A 14,822-nucleotide genomic window follows, 5' to 3' on the forward strand; every position below is an offset into this window, starting at 1 on the left:
AAGAGGGGAACCAGAAATGCCTTGCCCTCATAACCAAGAGTCTCAACAATGAACGAAGTGATAATAGGGATAATAGTATAGTGTACCATAAGTGTTGGTTTAATAGGAGACTGATAGAAACTCTAGGAGACTATGTAAATATTTGGAACTGTCATAACCAAAATTTCAACCAAATCATGTTATTAGCATGTACTTATAGTTATATCAACAGCTAAGACTTTAAGATACTATTACTTTTGTTAGATTAGATTTTTTATTTTATTTTTTTTCTTAGATAGGAGATGGTATGAGATAAGAAGTAAGAAGATTTAAGAGCTTCCTCTTTGGCAATTGTTTTTTACCTTAGGGAACATAGTGTTCTTTTGTAATTATCTTCTGGAAGTTTGCTTATATGAGGGTGTGGCCAAAAAATGATGTCTTTGTCAAGCAAATGGCAATAAGGCAAGAGACATCACAGTCAACTCTCAATGAAGTGGCCCGGCAGAGGATGGTGACAAGAGAAAAAAGAAAAAGAAAAAGAAAACGAAAATGAAAACTGTTGTATGAAGATGAAAGATTATGGTTATGTTACTTATAACTAAAATTGAAATTGAAGTTGGATAAATTTCATTTTCCAAGTGTATTCTGTGATGAAATATCATTAATGTAGGCTTGGCTCATGTCCCTTGTTTTACTCATTTAAGTCATTTTCTTTCTCTATTTCTTCCAAGATCCCAAGTCACTCTTAATGAAGTAGTCTTACTCAAGTTGTAAATATTGATTATTTAGAAGAAAAAGGAAAAAATTATCAATATAACCAAATATCACATGCAATTATGAACCAAATGGGTAGCAAAAGGAAAAACCATCTTCCAAATGATCAATCCAGACCCATGAATTACACTCTTCTCTTCAATCTCATCTTATATGGAATGAGTTTTAAATCATTACTTATGTGAAGAAAAAAAATTACTCCAACAACTACAGAGTCTACGAGTCACATTAGGAGTACAAAAATGAATATATGATCACAACCCAATTTTTAACAATTTGTCAACACAGAAATGGATTAGAGTAAGAAACTTCTTTCAAAACTCAAGCAATCAATGCACAAAGATACAACATTATTACATACAAGCCCATCCTACTATTTATTTTCTATTGGCACAAGAGGCAGCCTCCAGCATCAAATTGTGCCTGGGGCCAAGGACCAATAATGAATAAAATTGAACAGTGAATTAGAAAAACAAATAAATAACTGACATGTAGCACTTTCCTAAGGCTTGTCAGCACCTCTCAAAATTGTTCAAGCCACAGGCCATTTGTGTGGGGGCTTGTAAGGATCCATTTTCCGCTGATTCCTTCTTGTTTGTGTGACAGTATCATGAGGTCAAGTCCTCTGCATAGATAAATTTTTAATTAGTGTAGTGAATCAAAAGACATAAGTGGATGAAATGACATTAAATACTATTATTTTTATAGCATGTTATATCAGAAAACAGAAAGCAATAATCATGGCAAAGTGGTGTATTAACTACACACTGAATAAACTAGAGAGTTATTCAGGGAAACAATAAACAAGTCAGTTACCAAATTCATCATGCCAATTCAAAAGGGTAAGGAAAGAAATCTCTCTGGCAATAATGCCCCACTTCATGGTTCTAAAAGATGATACACATGGAAAGATGCAATTTTCACTCAGCTTCTCATATATAGCACATGCAACAAGCTTAACATATATTAAATATTAAGCAAGAGAAAACAAGTTTTAGCAGCTAAAGAAAGCGGAAATCGGCTCTAGGCAAGGTCATCAATAGCGGATTGCGGCTCATTATGTTTTGTTAAATTTCCGCCACGCAATAGCGCTATTGCGCCGATATAGCGGATATTTGACAACCTTGGCTCTAGCTGACCAAAATGTAGGAGCAAAAGCAAACTAGAATGATTTTAAAAGGACATAAAAAGAAGAAAACATTTTATTATTTGTTTTTTAAAAATGATTTAAAACGTTCTACTAACAAGCATATAAATGGTAAACAACGTCACTAAAACAAACTCAGCGATGAACATACAAGCATTTCGTCTTAAAAAACTGTTTCCATTGGATGTAAAAGGCATTGCTTTTCTTTCTTGCCCCAATGACAACAGTTCCTGCATCCTCTCTGGCCAGTCAGAATTTAATATGCGGGCGAAATCTTCCACTTCCCTGCATCAAAGGGTATTGAGCAAATAAGATTTTGGCATATCAAATCACAAGAGTACATCAATATGAACATCATGCAGACATTTCTTCATATCAAACCCATGCCTTCTTTTATCCAAAGTGGCAGGGAAGGACAACACAGAAGGAGTTTAACAAGAATTTCATGATTATTGTGTAATGAGTAAAATATAGGCCAAGGCCCAATTAGGATAGTTTCATTAGTAATTGATTTACTATAAATAGATATTGCAAAATATAATAGAAAATCATGAATTGAGTAATGAATATAGTTCTTTTTCTGGAATTCTTTTTATGGAATTATCTCTCTCCCTCTTAATTCTCTCTAAATTCCCTCTAATTGATTAATTCTTCTCTATTCCTACATCATACCCCTTACATTGGTACTTTCATTGACCACCATTTTTCCATTTTCATGGTGGCATGAAGTGTAAACACTGCACTTAGAATATGGTCTAGCTCCACCTGTCAAGTTTTTCCTGTAATGCAGGATCGATCTCCTCATCTATATCTCCATCATCAAACTCTCTAGAGAAAAAATATAATACGAATCACAGTGGATCTATGTTGTTTCTTCTTTAGAATTTAAATCATAATAACTTATGAATTATTCGATGAGTTAAATCTTAAATTGGTTCTTGAACTAAATTTGTAGTTGAGGTTTAATCTTATTTTTTAATTTGTAATTGCCTCAACTTTATTTTGGTCTTAACAATATTGACTTTTGATCGTCTTTGAGGTATATTCTGACTAATATTCGTGAACAGAATGATGACGTAGTTGGACAGTGGTTACGCGGGACAATCCATAACTATATTACAAAATTATTATAACTATTTAACTCAATTTAGTTCTTATAGTAGTTTATAGCTCTAATCCCAATTTAAACTCCAGAAAGTTGCGTCTACCATTAGAAGTCACTATCCTTCTTCTTTTCTGTCGTTGTTAGGCGTGTTTTGAAAAAGTGATAATGGGTGGAGGCAACAGCATTGTTGGTAGCTCCAACAACCGACGCTCTGAGAGAAGCTGTGAGAGGAGAACCACCAAAAGCATTTACGAACGGCTTCCAGAGAGGTGTGGGTGTGGCAGCCGATCCGTCCTCAAATAGTCAAGAATAGATGCAAATTCAGAGAGGTCAACCAGTGATTTTTGTTAATGTATGTAGCTAATTTCGTTGCTCTTTCAATATATAACATTTCTTCTCCATGGCCATGAAATGTGGTTGCAGAGTGTTAGCAAGAGGTGGTGTGGTTTTTTTATGCGGGCTGACAAAGTTCAGCATGAAAAAAAAAATAATTGGTAGAGCTGATCCTGGATTTGAAATAAAGGAATGGATAATAAAATTCATCAGAAAGATTGGAAGCTTAAAATCCGAAGTTAGGGCTCTAAAAGTGGCATTCTGTTTGTTGTTAGTTATTATGTTAGTAATTGTGACAGTTGTCTGCATAGCATGAAAATGGTGAAGTTCAATTTAGATATTGTATAATAAAAAAGTCTAGATATGATGGTTGTACTTTATAAACAGATGAATAGAAATGATTAATATTCTATTTTGTCATTGTTGTTGCTAACTTATAATTTAAAAATGAAGCTAAAGAACAGTAACAAAACGAAAATATTTACTAATAACATTCACACTATATAAAATATTTTTAAACTTTCGTGTGTCAAACTAGACACCATAAAAAAATATGTCACAGATAGAGTATTTAAATAAGAAACATAACACATACACTCTAACATAGACATGGAACTTAATAGCTCTAAAGGTAAATGTTTAAAACCAAAATGTCACCACCAAAATATCTCGATGCATTAGTTCAATTCTTGGAACTTTTTAGTGGCTTGAATTTCGGAATTGGTACAAATCACATGAAACTGCTCAGTTTTAAAGTTGTAGCTACAAATGCACCAACTATCGGATTAATAAGAGCACTTGTTGCTAGTGGAGTACTTGAAACTGGAACAATCGATAGTGGTTAAGTACTTGAAATTAAACTAGAGCAATGGTGACTAGTGAAGTACTTGAAACTAGAACAGTGATGGCTGGTGGACTAATTAAAACTAGTGCAGTTGTTAGTAGTGAAATAATTTTGGTACGACGTTGTCTTCATTTAGAGGTAAGTTTTGATGGCCTTACCTAGAAGTGCACAGCAATTGTTGCACCCTTTTAACAGTTATAGCAAAATATTCAATTGGATGGAAAGAGAAATACAAAGAAATTTTAAAAGAAAACCATATTTAATACCTGGTGAAAGTTTATTTTCTAACATAACATGTTGGCTCATATCAAATTTAATCTCAGTAGCATTACTTTCATCTTAGACTTTATTTGCAGCACTTGAAATTTGATTCTCAGTACTTGTAACAGCTTCATCAGATGCAACATCAATAGCAGTTGCTGCAACAACTACAACCTCATCTTCAACCTTATCTAGAGGCAGTTCCTCTTGTTGTGACTTTTTTAATATTATAATGGTGGCAAGAATTTTCTTTACATGTCCTCTTCAGCTTGGTGGTGTTCTGCTTCTTGTCTTCCGCAGGACCTTCATCAGCATTTTTCTTTCGTTTCTTCTTTAGTTCTCTTGGAATCTTTTATACGTGGGTGTTTGCGGTCTATTAGCCTGTGTTTGTTTCTGAGAACAGGATAGGACAAGACATGAGAACATGATAGGACAAGATATTGATGGACAGACACACAAAGTTTTGTGTTCTTGTATTCTGTTTGGTGATAAATTAGAACAAATTATGAAAATCTAATTTATTCTCATTTTTTTTCATTCAAAAAATTTGAGATGAAAAATATAACAATAAAAAATTTAATTATGAAAAATTAACAAGAATAATGAAAGAAAAAATGAAAAATAAGTTGTTTCCCTTGTTAGTGTCTCTGTGTCCTTCCTGTCAGGATGGACACAAAATACACTAATTTAGTGTCTCTGGACACATTGTCTCTATCCATGTCTCTTCTGTCAAACACAATTTTGTGTCTCTGTCTCTCTATTCCAGTGTTTTATCTCTGTAAACAAACGCAGCCTTATAGATTAACTTTTTTCATAATGCCTGGCCAGAAAGAGCATTGATATGAAATGCATATGTGTCATTTTATGCATTCATTGTACACATGCACCAATTCATTGTTTCTTTTAGCATGGAAGTACATCTCCAGAAGCTCGGTATCAGAATTGAGTTCTCTTAAACCAGTCTCCAATGATCTGTTAGGAGTCAACCACCAACAACACTCCATTTTATCATACTCAACCTGTTTGTAGTAGTCTCTGATAAAGAACATATCTAACAGATTTGGATCAAGTCTAGGCATTTCTAAAGTATGGTCCTTATTGTATACTCTAACCTACCATAAAAACTAATAAACTAGATACAAAACTACTTTTATTTACAACACATTCCCACAATAGTTATCATGATCACAACAAACAAAAATAAACAAAAAGTTAAAACATCACAAAAAGCAAACCTTAACACAAACTCATCGACAAAATACAAATGCAAAAAAAAAAAGATAAATGAATGGATATTGACTTAACAATGCAAAAAAAAAATGAAGAAAAAATCTATGATCAAGAAAAATAGAGGAGTAGTTAATGTCTATTTAGTTTTTTTTTATTTATTTTAGTTATCTCTATCAATCAAAATGCTTCTCCTTAGACCACTCTGGACAGAAATGAAATGATTCCAGTGTGGTTATTTTCTTTCAAAAAAACCACCAAAAAAACTCCTTTTAAAATGGCGCTATTGAAGAAAATAAGGAGAAGAAGAAGAGACTTCGTGAGAGATATAAAATAATATTCTAACATATTAAAATCCCTCAAAATATCCTAAACGATATCGTTTCTATTCTATTTAGACGTCAAAAATGTTTTATCAGTTTAGTGTGGCCTCCATCTAACCACCTCATCATTCCGTGAATCAATATTATTATGCAAGTCGGCCGTTTAGCTGCTGGACCTCTCTTAGACAAGTCGGGCTTTTCATCTCTAGGATAGCTCTACACTTATCGGGATTTGCTTCGATCCCCTTTGTGTCAGCATAAACCCTAGAAATTTTCCAGCTTCCACCGCGAAGGTACATTTTGCGGGATTTAGCCTCATCCCGTGTGCCCTTATGGTGTCAAACACTTGCGAGAAGTCTGCTAAGAGGTCGGCCTCTTTTTTGGTTTTCACCAGCATGTCGTCTACATAGACTTCCATTAAGCTTCCAAGGTGGGGGGCAAACACTTTGTTCATCAGCCTTTGGTATGTGGCTCCTGCATTTTTTAATCCAAATGGCATGACCACATAGCAAAAATTTGCTCTGGGCGTGATGAATGATGTTTTCTGCTGATCTGGCTCATGCATCGGGATTTGGTTATATCCCGAGTAGGCATCTATGAATGACAAGTATTGATACCCCGAGCTAGAGTCTACAAGGGTATCAATGCTTGGGAGTGGATAAGGGTCCTTGGGACATGCCTTATTTAAGTCGGTGTAGTCGACGCACATCCTCCATTTGCCATTTTGCTTCTTGACTAGGACTACATTCGCTAGCCATGTTAGATATTTGACTTCTCTGATGAAGCCGGCTTCTAGGAGTGCCTGCACTTGCTCTTCCACTACCAGAGCTCGTTCTGGGCCGAGCTTGCACCTTCTCTGTTGTACAGGTCGGGACCCTGGGTATACCGAGAGCTTGTGGGACATAAGCTCGGGGTGTATCCCAGGCATATCGGAAGCTTTCCAGGCAAAGAGGTCGGAATTTTCTCTTAGGAGCTTAGTCAACCCTTGCTTTAGGGTTTCCCCTAGGTCGGCTCCTATGTTAGTGTTTTTTCCTTCCTCTTTGCCGACCTGTATTTCCTCAGTTTTTCCTCCCGGCTGTGGTCGCAGCTCTTCTCGGGCCCTTGCACCGCCGAGTTCTATGGCGTGGACTTCTTTGCCTTTTCCCCTCAGGTTCAGGCTTTCATTATAGCATTTTCTTGCCAGTTTCTGATCTCCCCTCACCGTTGCTATTCCCGCTGGGGTCGGGAATTTCATGCAAAGGTGGGGAGTTGACACCACCGCTCCGAGTCGATTAAGGGTAGCTCTGCCAATCAAGGCATTATATGCTGACCCTACATCGATGACTATGAAGTCTATACTCAGAGTTTTGGATTTTTCCCCTTTTCCAAAGGTAGTGTGTAGGGGTAGAAATCCTAGTGGTCTTATTGGTGTGTCGCCTAGTCCGTACAAGGTGTCGGGGTAGTCTCTTAATTCTTTCTCATCCAACCCTAGTTTGTCAAAAGCGGGCTTGAAAAGGATGTCCGCTGAGCTCCCTTGATCTACTAGGGTTCTGTAGAGATGGGCATTGGCTAGGATCATAGTAATTACTACTGGGTCATCGTGCCCAGGAATTATTCCTTGCCCATCTTCTCTTGTGAATGAAATGGTGGGGAGGTCGGATGGTTCTCCTCCGACCTGGCAGACTCGCTTGAAATGTCTTTTGCGAGAGGATTTAGTGAGTCCCCCTCCCGCAAATCCTCCTGAGATCATATGGATATGTCTCTCCGGAGTCTGTGGTGGTGGGTCTCTTCTATCCATATCGTCTCGCTTTCTCTTCCCATGACCATCCGACCTTTCTATGAGATATCTGTCAAGCTGGCCTTCTCTAGCCAGCTTTTCTATCACATTTTTAAGGTCGTAACAGTCATTTATGGAGTGACCATATATTTTATGGTACTCACAGTAGTCGCTGCGACTACCCCCTTTTTTTATTTTTAATGGGTCTGGGAGGTGGCAGCCTTTCAGTATTGCAGATCTCTCTGTATACATCCACTATAGAAACCTTTAGAGGAGTATAAGAGTGATATTTCCTTGGTCTATCGAGACCGAGTTCTTCCTTCTTCTTGGGTTCCCTCTCCCTCTCTTTTGTTGAGGGAAGGTGCCCAGGTCGCCAACTCGAATCTCTCAGTCTAGCATTTTCCTCCATGTTGATGTACTTTTCAGCTCTTTCCTGTACATCACTTAAGGAGGTGGGGTGTCTTTTAGATATGGACTGTGAGAAGGGACCTTTTCTAAGCCCATTGACTAACCCCATTATGACTGCTTCGGTGGGCAGGTCTTGGATTTCTAAACATGCTTTGTTGAACCTTTCCATATAGGCTCGTAAGGATTCCCCGACCTCCTGCTTTATTCTTAGGAGGCTTGGTGCATGTTTGACTTTGTCTTTCTGGATGGAGAACCTCATCAAAAACTTCCTTGAGAGGTCTTCAAAACTGGTGACTGACCTCGGAGGGAGGCTGTCAAACCACTTCATCGCTGCTTTCGACAGGAAAGTCAGGAAAGCTTTGCATCGCGTAGCGTCAGAAGCGTCAGCCAGATACATCCGACTTTTGAAATTGCTTAAGTGATGCTTTGGATCCGTGGTTCCGTCATAGAGGTCCATATCGGGGCTTTTGAAGTTCCTCGGAACTTTTGCCCTCATTACGTCCTTGCTGAAAGGATCCTCCCCTCCGAGGTGCAACTCTTCTCGTTCGTCGCGGGAGTCCCGACCTTTGAGGGAGGATTCCAACTTCAAGAGTTTTCTTTCTAACTCTTTTCGTCGTTTCATCTCCTCTTTTAGGTTCTTTTCCGTCTCCCTTTGTCGCTCCCATTCCTGTTCCAACTGTTCCAGGCGACTTTGATGGACATGGACTAATCCCATGAGTTTAGTTGCATGGGATGGTCCGTCTTTTTCCGACTCGCGCCCTTCTGAGGAATTCACCTTTGGATTTTTGACTCCGGAGGTACCCTCTCTATGCTGATCGTTGGTTCCTTGGTGGAGGGTCAAGTCTGCGTCATTGTTTCTAGCATCCAGATTTTCTTGTTCGGAATCTGATTCCACATGACCCTCTTCGGGGGATCTGTCCGCCATCACTGGTTGATCTCTCGGGTCCTCGGCAACGGCGCCAATGTTACGGTGGGTAACCGGAGATTTATGGACTGGATCGTATTAGTTGGCCCAAACGTATGAAAGAGGAGGCCTGCGAGTGGGTTATCGATCCACGGGCTCCGTCCGACTTGTTCGTACGAGGAGAGGGGGTGGTACCTGCAAAGACACTCCGATGCCAAAGTCAGCAAAGGGAGCAAAACAAGTCTAGAGAGTATTGGGCTTCTGAGATACCTGAGAAGTGTCAGTGTATTTATAGGGGTGAACCCATAACCACCGTTGGAGTAGTTCCACCTTTTAAGGGGAATAACCGCCCCTTTATCTTAGGGAGGTTGAGATATGGCTCTTGGAAGTGGTTAGAGAGATTCTAGGGGCAGTTATCCTCTTGAGGGAAGTTTTATCTGCCAGCTAATCCTCGTACCGACTTCTTTAGAGCAAGTCGTGACTATGGCCGACTTCGTGGCATCTGGTTTGAGTAGTGTAAGGCTCAATTCTTTGGGGTTGGGCCTTTTTACTTGGATCCTGGGCCTTAGCGTTGGGCCAGGGTATGAACAATACCAAAATCAGCCACTAAAGTCAGTTATCAGTATAAAATACATGTTAGAATATAAATACACATTGAAAATAAATTAAATCACAAATATATTTATACACAAATACATTGATGACTAATTTTAATAACTGATTTTAGTGTATAAATAACATTTCTCTTTAAAGATATATTTTAGTTAAATCTTTAAAATAATCAAAATTTTCATAGCAGAATAAATAAACTTTTTAAAGTAAAATAATTAAATACATTTGTCATACATAATTATGCTTAGTTGCTTAATACTAATTTTAAATACAAGACAAATCAAGAAAAAATTAAAATATTGATCACTTAATATTTTTCTCTAATATCACGCTTAATGAATCTATAAAAGATAATAAAACATGGAGAAAAAAATGTTTTTCCTTGCACTTCTATACTAATTAAGGAAATCAAGGAATAACTCAATATTGATAGTTGTTGGAAGCACGTTAGTTCTTGACATACATTAATTGATATGTCCACAGACAAGGACATATACACTATACAGACATATTTTCTTATTTGTTCTTGAATTTTATTGGTGTCACAAGTAAACATTATTTATGATATTCAAAATAAATTGATCTTCATATATAACTGTTAAAATTATTGACATAGATTAGGAGGAAGAGGAAAAAACACTGGTTAATCAAAGCCCTCCTTATTGTTAACTTCTCATTAACTTGAAAATCTTGAAAATTAAATGAAAACTTCTCATACCCCTCTGAAGTGGTACCCAACTTTCTGCAGGATGGAGCTTTGCTGTTGGCTTTTTCTTTCTTTGTTTCCGTACTCTACCAAAATATAGTAATAGAATAGTATAGAGGTATTTAAAAAAAAAACGGTATTTAAAATTTTAAATCAAGAAAAATTAATGTGAAAATTTTATTTTCTAATTTGTAAGAGTTAAGAAGTCAATATTTTTCCACCAATACCAGTTAATTCTTTTAATTTTAAATTTTAAATTCTTAAATTATATACCGTAAATTTTAATTTTAAATTACCAATTCTCCAAAAATAAAAATTAAAAAAATAATTAAAAAAATTACTATTATTAACTACTTAAAAATTGGTTCTTATACTTTTTCAATTTGTAAAATAAAAACTCTATTTCAACAACTTTTAAAATATAACTAAGCTTGAAAGAGAAAATTGGTGATAAAAATAGTTTATTAAAAAAAAAAGAGTATGAGAGAGAGATAGGGAAAAGTGTCATACATTTGAGGTTGAAGCAAAGACTAATGTTGCATGAACACATAACAAGAATAAACATAAAACAAAGTCTGTGCTGAATTTATATTAGGTGTCGCCATGCATGCAGCTGAATCTGGCAAATAAGATGAATAACAATATTAAGGAAACAAATTTTCAAGAAACTGGCACATGTAATTTAAATGGATCAAGTTTGCCTCAACACAATGGACTCTCAAATAAATCTTTGACTACTCATTCCGGTGGCTAATATTTTGACTTTGAATTTAACCTTAGCTTGTGCATGCAAAAGTTCAACGCCTAAAAAATTTATCATTAAAGTAACAAAATAAGACCAAAATAAATACAATACTATTTCTATATAATGAATATTATACAATACAAAGCAAGACCAAAAATTCTATGAGAGGATGGCAGCGGCGACTCAGAGATAGTGTCGAGGTGAGGCTTCTAGAGAATAAGACGGCAGGGTCTGCTAGTGCTTGTGTGAGTGGGGGTGGAGAGCTTCTGATATGTTGCTGCAGCGTGTTGGTTGGGAGGGGGAGGGATAGGAACGAGGAAGTAGATATTGCCGCGACGGAGGTCAGCGTGGGGAGAAACGATGAGGAGATTGGGGGAAGAAAGGTTCTTGAGGACATGGTTAGGATGGGCTCTCATGACGTCAGCAGCCTTGATGGTGCAAGTGGTGATCTCTTCAACTCTGGAATTGGAGTGAACTATTCGTATCACGTCTAGTGCCCCGCATGGCAAGATGCATGATATGAATCCCCCTATTCTCTTCTTCATTATCCACATCCTTCCCTTTCCTACCCACAATACACACACTTTCTTCTTTTCTCCTTATATATATATTTTTTCTCTCCCTACATTTTTTATTCTAAAACTCACTTGCATTTATCTTCCATATTAACCATACGCTTTGTACCAAGAGCCAAACACCTATTATAAAAAAGTAATCAGTACAAGAAAGAGGGAGGAAAACCTAGATCAGATTAGTTTCTAATTGAAAAATATCTGAAGCATAGCATCTCAGATTAAGGATAGCCCTACAGTTACCAAGTAATTCCACTAGTGCAAATAAAAGGAGAATTCTATGACACAACAGCATTTTCCTTTTCTTTTTCCTTTTTCTCTTATTGCCCATACTCATGCTAGTTTTGTCTACACTTAATACGAAGAAAATAAAACGAAAAGTATACTAATGCGAAAATTAGTAATAGCACTTAGACTAGCCCAATATATAGACTGAAACAAAATCAAGCGGGGTTCAATACTATCAGAAAAAAATCAAGAGGTTATAGGTTTTCAAGATAATTAGTTTTCAATTTATTTTTTCCGTTGACCATTGGCTTATGAGGGAAAATAATTAAGGTTCCTTTATCTTAACATGAGAGAAGGAATATGTCACTACTCACCAGAGGTTATTGAGGACAATTCAACAATTTTGACTCTTCCAAGACCTCCAAAAGTACAATGTCCAAGCGGGCACAAGTGGTTTTGTTTGACTTATTTAAGCATCATATCTCGGATTCCATTTTTAAGATTGTCTCTGTGAAATAGGTTTAATAATCAGTTCACTTTTAATTAGAGCTTTTAATTTTTTAAATTTTCGTATTTTCTATTACTTTTAAGATTTTGTGAGAAAATAAAAATGATCTCTCCATGTATTAATTTATTAGGTTTTCTTTCAATACAGTTAGAATCCCTTTTAACTTTATCCGTTACGATAAGATTTTAAGTATAAATACCGTTTATTTTGAATTTGGCATCCTCACTCACACTATATATTGTGATGGAAAAAAATTTGGTAACAAAAAATTTTCAGTCATAATTAGCCAAAACTTTCCATAAAAATATATCAAAATTAAATTTTTAATTATATATATTTATATTTGTATCACTTCTAGTTAAAATAGTTAGGGCTACACTTTTGTTAATTTGACTATATATATGGTTTATGTGAAATTAAGTTAAACTTTATATATAATTATATTATGTGATTATTTAGAAGAAGAGATAAACTTTGTTATGATGATTATATTATACTCTCTCTCTCTCTCTCTCTCTCTCTCTCTCTCTCTCTCTGACCCGCATCTTTTTCTACCTAATTCTTTTTCTATATAAATTTTAGTTTAACATTATGCGGTTGCATCTTCTTCTCCAACATGCGCGCAGATTCTCTCTTATAGCTTCCCCATCTTCTTCTCCAAGAAAATGGAGGTTTTTTATCATACGTCAACTTTAAGCACCGTGTGCTAAGTCCGCTACTTTGGTTTGGAAAGCTAATTGATTTAGTACGTTTAGCTTGGAACTATTAAACTTTACCTAATCACCTAAGAAAAAATCATTCTTACCTTAAAATTTATTCTCTGATATCTATATCGCCTAATCCCACAAGCGGATTCAAGCTTTTTTAAAGAGTTTCTTTAAGTAATTACACAAGAGTTTAGCTTTAATAATGAAGAATAGTATAAGGGGATGCATATCATGCATCCTAATATGCGGGGCATTGGACGTGATACGTATAGTTCACTCCAATGGCAGAATTGAAGAGCTCACTACTCGCACCATCAACGCTGCTGACGTCATGAGAGCTCATCCTAACCATATCCTCAAGAAATATTCTCATTCGGCCAGTTTAAGAGCATCATCTGATAAGAGCATATTAAGAGCATCATCTCCTATCCAGTCAGTTTAATATGTTCTGTTGACTTATTTGTTATGTTTGTGTTCTAGTTGATAAGCTCTAATCTGATAATATCATCAATAGCTGATTCTACGACTTGAATCTGTAACCTTGAAGTCACATGAAGACAAATCAATCAAAACACATCATTAATTGTAAAGATTTTACTGTTACAACCTCTTAAAGGTGGATTCATATGAGCCACTCACAAAAAATCTGTGGTGTGATTGATATCATGTGATATTTGATGGTTGGTCCAAAGTCTATAAAGGGTTTGTGATATAAAGTTTAGCTTTAGATAAAGAGACTCCAATTCCACGTTCCAAAAAATAAAATGGAAACTCATTTTTCTCATCACAAATTTTGTAGGTCAATACCAAAGATTGTGACACTATTGTAATTGGAACACAATTAGGTCTCTTGGGGTGTTTGAGTCCTGTCTCAACTTTTGCAGCTGCTTTCAATGCAATAAGAGAAAGCATGGTTGGTTCACTTGAATTTTACTACAATCTGCACCTCCACTTCCACAAGCCCAATTCAGCGCTGCCTTCAACTCAACGTCGCTGCTTTGCGGATCAGCTATGCACCATTGCTCATATTCAGCAAACATCCTTTTTCTTTTCTTGCCCCTTAGTGGTGAATTTCAAATTTTGTTAGTGGTCATGTTCTGCTGTATCTGATACATCTTGATTTTAGATCCATTTCTGGCATTTGGTGAGCCATGAAACAAGCATCGAAATTGTGCGGAGGCTTAAGCATCTATAGAGCAGTCCTGCCACCCTCAACACAAGTAACTGTTGCCCCAATTCACTATGGTGTATTTGCTTATAAGTAACAAGGTGATTTATATTTGTAAAATAATCCCAAACTCACAACATCTAAATACATATTCGTTAATGATCTGGTTCCATATTAGTAGCATTAGTAAGTATAATGGCTTCCACAAAATATTCAATATTCACTGACAAAATGAAATAACATAGACAAATGTCAAAGCTTTCACAAACTATAGAATATTAAGTATTTTTTCGATTTTTTCGGTTTTCGGTTTATTCGATTTTCGGTATTTTCGGTTTGATCGATCGGTTTTATTTGGTCCGGATCCGTTTTGAACACCCCTAATTACAATACAACACACTGTGGGGAAAGGAATGGAAATGGCGCCAAAATCAAACAACGTTGTCCCGGGAAGAGCCACTTTTCTGTCCATTTTTTTGGGCTTATGATTGTCTATTTTGGCCTGCGTCAGAATT

At 36.3% G+C, this 14,822-nt stretch overlaps 1 long non-coding RNA gene across 1 annotated transcript; it reads right to left on the bottom strand.

Moving 5' to 3' along the window:
* Nucleotides 1,051-2,739, bottom strand: LOC107635015. Its single transcript, XR_001619091.2, has 3 exons — nt 2,666-2,739; nt 2,052-2,185; nt 1,051-1,378 (listed from the first exon to the last, which is right to left on the bottom strand). It is a non-coding gene; the product is annotated as an uncharacterized LOC107635015 (long non-coding RNA).

This window comes from Arachis ipaensis, chromosome B04 (genome assembly GCF_000816755.2).
Source record: "Arachis ipaensis cultivar K30076 chromosome B04, Araip1.1, whole genome shotgun sequence".
NCBI lineage: Eukaryota > Viridiplantae > Streptophyta > Magnoliopsida > Fabales > Fabaceae > Arachis > Arachis ipaensis.